The sequence below is a fragment of the Chenopodium album genome, chromosome 14 (genome assembly GCF_948465745.1).
Source record: "Chenopodium album chromosome 14, dcCheAlbu1.1, whole genome shotgun sequence".
Classification (NCBI taxonomy): domain Eukaryota; kingdom Viridiplantae; phylum Streptophyta; class Magnoliopsida; order Caryophyllales; family Amaranthaceae; genus Chenopodium; species Chenopodium album.
Window position 1 is genome coordinate 52,464,361 of NC_137847.1, and position 8,946 is coordinate 52,473,306.

Consider the following 8,946-nt stretch of genomic DNA (forward strand, 5'->3'; position numbering starts at 1 on the left):
AACATGACGTTCACAGCCGCTGACTGCCGGGGGTGACGTACCCTCACGAGGACCCGTTGGTGATCATCGCCATGGTGGCCAACCACGACGTCAGCAAAGTTCTAATCGACGGTGGTAGCGGAGCAAATATTTTGTTCCGAAAGGCCTATAATCAAATCAAGCTGAAGCCCAAGCACCTTACGCCGGTGTCCTACCCAGTATCCAGATTCAATGGGGCTTCAACTTATCCTGATGGGAAGGTTCTACTTCCTGTCACCATCGGCTGCGATGAAGCAGCTAGAAATGTCATGACTGAATTTCTATTCATCGATGCTCCTTCAGTGTACAACGTGATCTTGGGGAGACCCATAATTCACGAGATCCAAGGGGTTGTCTCAACTTATCATAAGCTGATGATTTACGTTTCAGACGTCGGTTTCTCCGAAAGGATCCAGGGCAGCCAAAAGGAATCCCGAAGGTGCAACTACCTCAAGCCATCCACTAGTCGCCCAGACGATGACGATGAGGATGAGGAGGAGAAAGAAAAAGAAAGAGAGCCGAGCACAAAAAAGCCGAAAGGTCTAAGTGCTTCGGCCCAAGGTTCTGTACCCAATGAAAAAGGGTCAGAAAAGGAAAAGGCGAGCTCTTCATCTGAGCCGAAAGACTCAGAGAGTCAGCCAAAAAAGAAAAAGTCTGGGACGCCTGCTGATATAGACAGTAGGCCAGATTGTGAGGAGTCCAGTCCATCAACAATGGACCTGGACCAGCAGACTGAGACGGTCGAGTTGACCGAAGGAGATGTTGAGAAATGTGTAACAGTCGGGATGGACCTTGATCCGAGCACCCGTTGTGAACTTATTCAACTCCTTCGGGACAACAGAGATGTGTTTGCTTTCTCGGCAGCCGATATGCCTGGGATAAGTCCAGACCTCATCTTCCATAAGCTTAACGTCGACCCAACGTGTCGGCCAGTCAAGCAAAAGAAGCGGAATTACTCCGCAAATAAGAACCGAGACATCGCAGCCGAGGTCAAAAGATTGCTGGACGCAGGCTTCATCGAGCCTTGTCAATATCCAGAATGGCTGGCAAATGTGGTGATGGTTCAGAAGGCCAATGGTACCTGGAGAATGTGCGTTGACTTCACGGGCCTAAATAAGGCTTGTCCGAAGGATTTCTATCCCTTGCCGAGAATCGATTAGCTAGTCGACTCGACGAGTGGCCACGCCTTGCTTAGTTTCATGGACGCATTCTCGGGGTATCATCAGATCTTCATGCACCCCGACGACCGAGCAAAGACGGCATTCGTCACGAACGCCGGGGCGTACAATTACAAAATGATGCCCTTCGGATTGAAAAATGCGGGGGCGACTTATCAAAGGCTGGTGGATCAGGTTTTCGCCGATCAAAAAGGCCGAAACATGGAAGTTTATGTTGACGATTCAATCGTCAAAAGCAAAAAATCTGAAGACCATGTTAAGGACTTGGCTGAAACCTTCGCCACCTTAAGAAAGCATCAAATGAAGCTGTAGGGAATATTTCAAGCATTATGATAACCCCAAACTTGAACCCCACTGTGATCATACACTAAAGTACGGTGGCGTTCCAAAGGGAAAGAAAAAGAGCAAAAAGAGTCGCCAACAAGTTTTAGGAACTTGTAAACCCAAAAGACAATCCAAAGGGACCATCAACTACTCCATAAGGTCTTGAACCAAACAGGGTCCGGGGATGAGGGTACGAGTCCAATCTACAAAAGAAAGGACCCGCCCTATAAAATAGGCCTCTACTTTGTTCTGCTCGTATTCATGTGCGCTTTTCGAATAACATACAAACATTATATTAAACCTACCCTGTTTAATCTATGTTGGTTGAATATTAATGCACAAATAAGACTATTATTGGCGATCACTTGAATTAAAATCACATTAGCCTAAACCAAATTATTAATTATCTTATTAAGCGTGATTTCAAGTACAAATTCCCTTTAAACCTGCATAAAAGGCGTGATCAAGCAATAACAAAATATAATCAAGAAACATAAATAATAATCAATATATAATAATAATCATGATAATAACATGATAAGGTATAATAAAGCTTAAAAATAATAGCAAGATCCTAGGCATGATACTAACAAGATTAATAACAAACCCCTAGCATGTCACTAAACAATAAAGATCAAAGCTTTAAACCTAACATGGTACTAACATGATAACATAATATTAGAAATAATAAGAGGCAACCTAAACATGATACTAGAAAGCATAAAATAACATCCTAACATGATACTAGGAATCATAAAACAATAATAAACATGCTTTCTACATTGAAAGAGAGTAATAAGATTACATACTTTGAAGCCTCGTACCTCTTTCTAATAACAAAATACACAAGTTAGTAAACTTCAATGAAAATAATAAAGAAACAATAAAAGAATTAAAGAATTAAATTGAAATCAAATTAAATAAAGTTTTGACTAGTTTTGGACCAAACCCTCAGAAATTATCAAACCTTGCACGTCTAGGGCGAAGGCAACTTCGAACTTGGCTAAGAGACTCTAAGTCTTGTGAATGCGGAATATTGTTTGTAAAAAGCTAGTTTAGAAAGAGAGAGAAAGAAAGCATATATTGCTTAGAGAGAAAAGAGAGAATTGATGATGAGAATTGATAAAAGATCCTCCCTGAAAACAGGGATTCGGACGCTATTTATAATGAAAATAATCCGGAAAAACATAGAATTTGATAAGTAATAAAACTCTACGCTGTCGCCAGGAATTGACTCTGTCGCGACGCGACAGGGTCTGTCGCGCGGCGACAGAGTCTGTCGCGGGGCGACAGCCTGTATTAGCGCGTTTTTCTTCACGCGGAATCCGATCTTTAATCAACTTGATCTACGGAATCCGTACAGAAGATAAAATATATTTTTAAGATAACAAAACGATATTTTATTCCAAATAAAAAAACTATTAAAAATAATTAATTATTAAATCTAACAATATTAGAATTAAAAAGAACCTTCTAGAAACTTCTAGAAAACTATAAGTAATCCTAATAATTTTAGGAATAATAATTAGCATTGGACCCTCCTCTAGATCATTGGGCCGCATTTAAAATAATTAACTAGGTCCAGTTTAGTATTTTGGCCATAACTTCCTCAATATTCATCGGAATCGATCTTATAATATATAGTTGGAAAGATCTTTTCAAGCCCCATCCAACTACACTATTATTGGACCTTAATTATGAACCAAACTAAACTGGATCGGCTATTTTCAAACAAATAAAGTCATTTTCAAAAATAGAGAGAAGAGAATTTAATTAAAACTAAACCGCAACACTCGACTTTCAAACCTCTTTCACCTAATTCGATAATAACATAACGTGAAAGGCATTCATCACTGGGTTTGGTTTTGGGGAGACACAAATGGGTGTCTACAGAAGCTGAATCCGAAGAAATGTGTCTTCGGCGTGAAGTCAGGGAAATTCCTTGGATTCATGGTCAGCAAGAGGGGGATTGACGCCAATCCCTCCAAAGTCAAAGCAGCTCTCGATCTTCCTGAGCCGAAAACAAAGAGGGACGTTCAGCGGCTCACCGGAAGAATGGCAGCCCTCTTGAGGTTCATTTCCAGAGCTTCGGACAAGGGACTACCTTTCTTCAAAGCCCTAAAACTCCCAAAAATAAAAGAGCTCGTTTGGGAAGAAGAGCAAAAAGAAGCCTTCAAGCAGCTCCGGGAGCATCTGACTCAACTCCCAACTCTGGCTAGCCCAGTGGAGGGGGAAACTTTGTATCTGTACGTAGCTGTTAGCCCAGCTACCATCAGTGCAGTGCTGCTGAGGGAAGAAAATAAAATTCAGCAACCGATCTTCTTCGTCAGTCACACTCTGACGGATGCCGAGACCCGTTACCCTCTACTCGAAAAAGTTGCCTTTGCAGTGGTGATAGCTGCTCGGAAATTGAGGCTCTACTTTGATTGCCATCAGATAGTGGTCTTAACTAATCAGCCGCTGGAAAAGGTTCTCGGCAAAGTTGAAAAATCCGGTAGGCTAGCCAAGTGGGCTTTCGAGCTCACTGAATTCAGCATCAGCTACCAGCCGAGAACAGCCATCAAGGCCCAAGCTCTAGCGGAATTCTTGGCCGAATGCTCGTACCAAGAGACGTTAGACGATGAAAAGAAAATCTGGACCGTGTTTACGGATGGATCCTCCACCGTAAATGGTTCGGGGGCAGGGGTAGTGATAACCTCTCCCGAAGGCAAATCCTTCGAGTATGCACTCAAATTTTCTTTCAAGGCTTCGAACAACGAAGTTGAATATGAGGCAGCAATCGCTGGCCTAGAACTGTGCATCTCTCTGGAAGCCGAGCATGTCTGTCTGAAAACAGACTCTCAGCTAATTGCATATCAGATCGGTGGCAGCTACGAGGCCAGAGAGCCCTCCATGATAACTTATCTTGCCAAGATCAAATCAGTAATTGCAAAGGTGAGAACCTTTGAAGTGCAGCTGATCCCAAGGGGTCAGAATGCTCAAGCCGACGCACTCTCCGAACTTGCCAGTTCAACTCTCACTGAGCTGAACATATCTGTATATGTGGAAGTGCGCAGAGAAAGAAGTGTCGACGAAGCACCTGAAGTGTGCTGCGCTGACCCAGAACCCAGCTGGATTGACCCCATCCTAGCTTTCAAACTTCGGGGAGAAATTCCCGAAGACAGAATTTTGGCCTCCAAACTGAAGAGAACTAGCTCAAGGTTCATCGTCTTCAGGGGAGAGCTTCTGAAAAAGTCCTTCTCAGCCCCATTGCTGAAATGCGTGGGACCAACAGATGCAGATTACATCCTTTGGGAAATTCACCTCGGCATCTGTGGAAACCACATTGGGGGAAGGACCCTAGCCCACAAGGCATTGAGGGCCGGATATTACTGGCCCACCATGATCTCAGACGCTAAAGAGCTGGTACGAAAATGCGAAAAATGTCAAAAATTCGCACCAGTCATCCATCAGCCAGCTAGGGACCTTCAGCCTATCCTTAATCCGCTTCCATTTGGCCAATGGGGGCTGGATATTCTGGGACCCTTTCCAGATGCACCGTACCAAAAAAGATGGTTAATAGTCGGCATCGACTATTTCAGCAAATGGATTGAGGCTGAAGCAGCTTCGAATATCATAGAGCAAACTGTCAGGAAATTTATCTGGCAGAACATTATCACTCGCTTCGGTATTCCGAAGGTCTTTGTCTTCGATCATGGGAGGCAATTTGGTAATTTACCGCTGAGGCGGTACACAGACCAGTTCGGCATCAAACTAGCATATTCAGCAGTATGTCATCCTCAAAGTAATGGCCAAGCCGAAGCTGCAAATAAACAAATCCTCAATGCTTTGAAGAAAAGAGTTGAAGATCAAAAGTCCAAGTGGATAGAGGAACTTCCAGGAACCCTCTGGTCACTTTGGACAACTGAAAAAGAGGCCACGGGCTATTCACCTTTCGAGCTGGTGTATGGTGCCGAAGCCGTTCTTCCAGTGGAAATCGGCTCTGAAAGTTTACGAGTGCACCACTTCTCGGCTGAGAACGAGCAACTTATGAAGGAATCCCTCGATTTCCTCGACGAAGTAAGAGACTCATCCCGAGACAGAATGGTTGCTTATAAGCAGAGAATCAGCAAATTTTGTAACCGGAGGGTCCAAGCAAGGCCTCTCAAAATTGGAGACCTTGTCCTTCGGAATGCTGCTGCAGTTCAAAAAGGCCGAATCCATGGGAAACTCTCAGCTGCATGGGAGGGACCCTCTGAAATTCATGATGAGCTTCAGCCAGGAACATACCGACTTCGTCAGTTAGATGGAACTGAGCTGAAAAATCACTGGAATGCTGATGTACTTAAGAAATATCATGTGTAAACCCTTCGGGGTAGAGCAATCTTTGTAAGTACATTTTGAATTATTAATGAAAGGCTTCAGAGCCACCATTTCTATAATTTTTGCAACTTTTTATTCTTTCAAGTTTTCTTTATTCTATCTACTCTTTAAGGGTTTTTATTCAGCCTCGTCTGAAACCTTCGCCTTCGGGTAACTGGGTTCCAGATTGCTGACAAACTCGTCTTTTTAAAGAACTCTGGTCTTTCAGCTGAAGTTAAACTTCAGTAAGACTTGTTCTCCAAAGACATGAGTCCATGGACAAGTCTGGGATATTTCCTTAGCTGAGCCTTGTATCCCAGAGAGCCATTATCTGAAACATTGCCTTCAATTGGCCTTGTGTTTCAGATATCCATTTTTAAAGATAGATAGAAAACCAAGGATAACAGCAACTATTAGAAATTTTTTATTCAGCTTCGTCTGAAAGTTAAAGACCCAACTCAGTAATCCAAAGACTCGAGTCTTCAGAGATCACTGGGGGGAGGCAAGAGGCACTATCAGTGCAAGTTTATCTTCAGCAGAATTCTTCGAGCTGAAAGCTTTGTACTTAGCAAATTTTTGCGAAATTTCTTAAGTTCAGAAACAGTAAAGCATTCAAAATAAGACAAAGCAATTGAAGAAAAATGCATCAGATAAAGCTCAAATGCTCAGAAAACGAGCTACAAAGTTCAAATGTCTTAAAGACATAATAAAGCATCGGCAGCCGCCCACAAGCGGAAAATTACAGCTGCCGAGGTACATGCAAAAACAGATAAAGCAGTTTGTACATCAAGGCAAGCTGAAGCAAAAAACAAGGCAAAAAATTTCAGAAGCGGCAAGTCTAAAGTTGAGCGCATGATGAACCGCAAGATTCTGAAGACGACTGCCCGAGTTCCTATGCTTCAGCCCGAGGATCAGACTGATCAGAAGCGCTGGGTCCCATAGTGGCCTCAGCTCCAGCAGCAGATGAAGCAGGCTGTGCACCCTGCTGAGCTTCCCTTTCTCGTTGTTCAGCTTCAAGTTCCCTCCTCTCTTCTTCTTCTTCGGCTTCCTCAGCCGCAAGGATTTCAGCTTCGACTGGAGTTGGGAACTGCATATGAGGGTCTGCTGGGTCCTGGATCCATTCAGCACACTTGGACCATTCCAGCTTCGGCTCAGCATGAAGACAGACTCTTCGGCACACTTTGACCCCATTCTTAAAGCCCATATCGTACTCTTCTTGGGTGTAGATACGGACCTTGAGTAGGGCTTCAGCATCTGCCAGCTTCTTCTATACCTCCTCCAAGTCCTTCTTGGATTGGTTCAGCTCATCAGTGAGCTTGGAGGAGGAATCCTTCTGCTCGTTCAGCTCTTGCTGAACTTTTGAAGCTTCAGTCTTCATTTGGGTCAACTCATCATCCTTGACCCTCAGCTGATCCTCAGCCTCTTGAAGCTTGACTCTCTGAGCTTCAGCAGCAGTAGCAGCCTCTGAGAGTTGGACATCCTGAGACTGGAGCTTTTCTTCAGCAGCCATCCTACTGGCTTCCAAAGCTTCTAGCTTTTGTTGCACCTTAGCCTGTGCAGCAGCTCCTTCTCTGATTCTGCTCTCAATAGCAGCCTTGAATTTTGAGATTTCCACTCCCAGATGATCCCGAAGGAAGTTCTCCCCTTCTATCAGTGGGGGAAAAACCTCCTTCTCCATGGCAGCGCAGAAGGTTTGGAGGGCCTCAGCAGCTTTCTTCTCATATTCTTCTCACTCCTTCTGCTTCTCTTCAGCCGCTGCTTGCTTCAGCTGAGCAAGTTTCAGCTCCTCAACGGCTACCTTCCTTGCATGTTCAGAAGCATCAACCCTATCTTGTAGGGAATCTATCAGCTCTACAATGAGAGTCTGATTGTGCACAAACTGAAAACAGAGGCACAAGTCAGTTTAAAAAAAAAAAAACTGAAACTGAACTGAAGAGCTGAATTGAAAAATAAAAGCAAGGGGAGATTTACCTGCATCATCAGCAGTTGATTTGACCTTGCAGGGTCTGGAACTGATTTGCTGGATTCGCCCATCCCAGCAGTGGCCTTCAGCGACCAAATCCTTGCCCTATCTACTTCGGTTAAGCCGGCCAAATTGCCGAAGTAGGCTGCAGCACCTTCTCGGTTCTGACCCCATATGAGATCCCAGATGTGATCTGGAATTGGAATGCGGGGGCCGAGAAACCTATTTCTCCAGAGTGCAGCGTCTGGAATGAAGGGAAGGAAGACTCGGGAATTTCCTGAGCCTTGGATGGCTCAGCGTCTTCTTCTTCAGGAGCCTCTTCCTCATTCTCAGCAGAGTCAATTATTATGACCTCCGCTTCTTCTTCGGGGGTGAGGACGAAAGCCTCAACCTCCCTCGCAATATCAGCTGAGAAACCCTCAGCAACGGGCTTCACAGCACTTTCAGCATTGTGCTCAGCAGCACTCTCCTGAACCTCTTCCTCCTCTGGAACCCCTCCCTTGGGATCGGGAGTTTTCTGATCCACCTCCATCTCAGGAGGTGGTGGAGGGGTCTTCGGCGGAGACTGAGGTGGTGGCTGAGGAACCCTCGGCGATCCACCGCCTTCCTCAGGTTCCTGAATGCTAATGCCGACGGGCCTCGGCCTCGTCTGGAAGTCGTGGGGGCCGATGATGGCCATCCTTCTTCTTTTGCGAAGGGGCTGCTCGTCCATATCTGGTTCTTCGGATTCCTCCTGGACTTGGTCTTCGGGACGAATGGGAGCTTTCCCTTCTCTCTTTCTTTTGCTCTCTTCAGACTGCAAAAGACAGGGGGGCAGGAAGAACGTGAGTAAAAAAAAAAAGAAACTGAAGCCTGAAAAGCTAAGTATAACTCACCGAGGTCTTCAGCAAAGCCTCGTCTTTGGCCTCAGCTGCCCTTGCTGCTGCTTCTTCCTCAGCAGCCCTGGAGGACCCTTCTCCTCCTTCACAAGCTTCAATAGCTCGTGCAACCTCTTCGGCTGTACGAACAACTTCGAGTTCCTCGTCCAATAGCTGGCACCAAGGATCTCTCTTCTTCCACCAAGGTTTCTGCCGCTGATAGAGGGCAGAAGCTTCGATCTGAAAGTGAGTCGAGTCCAGATGA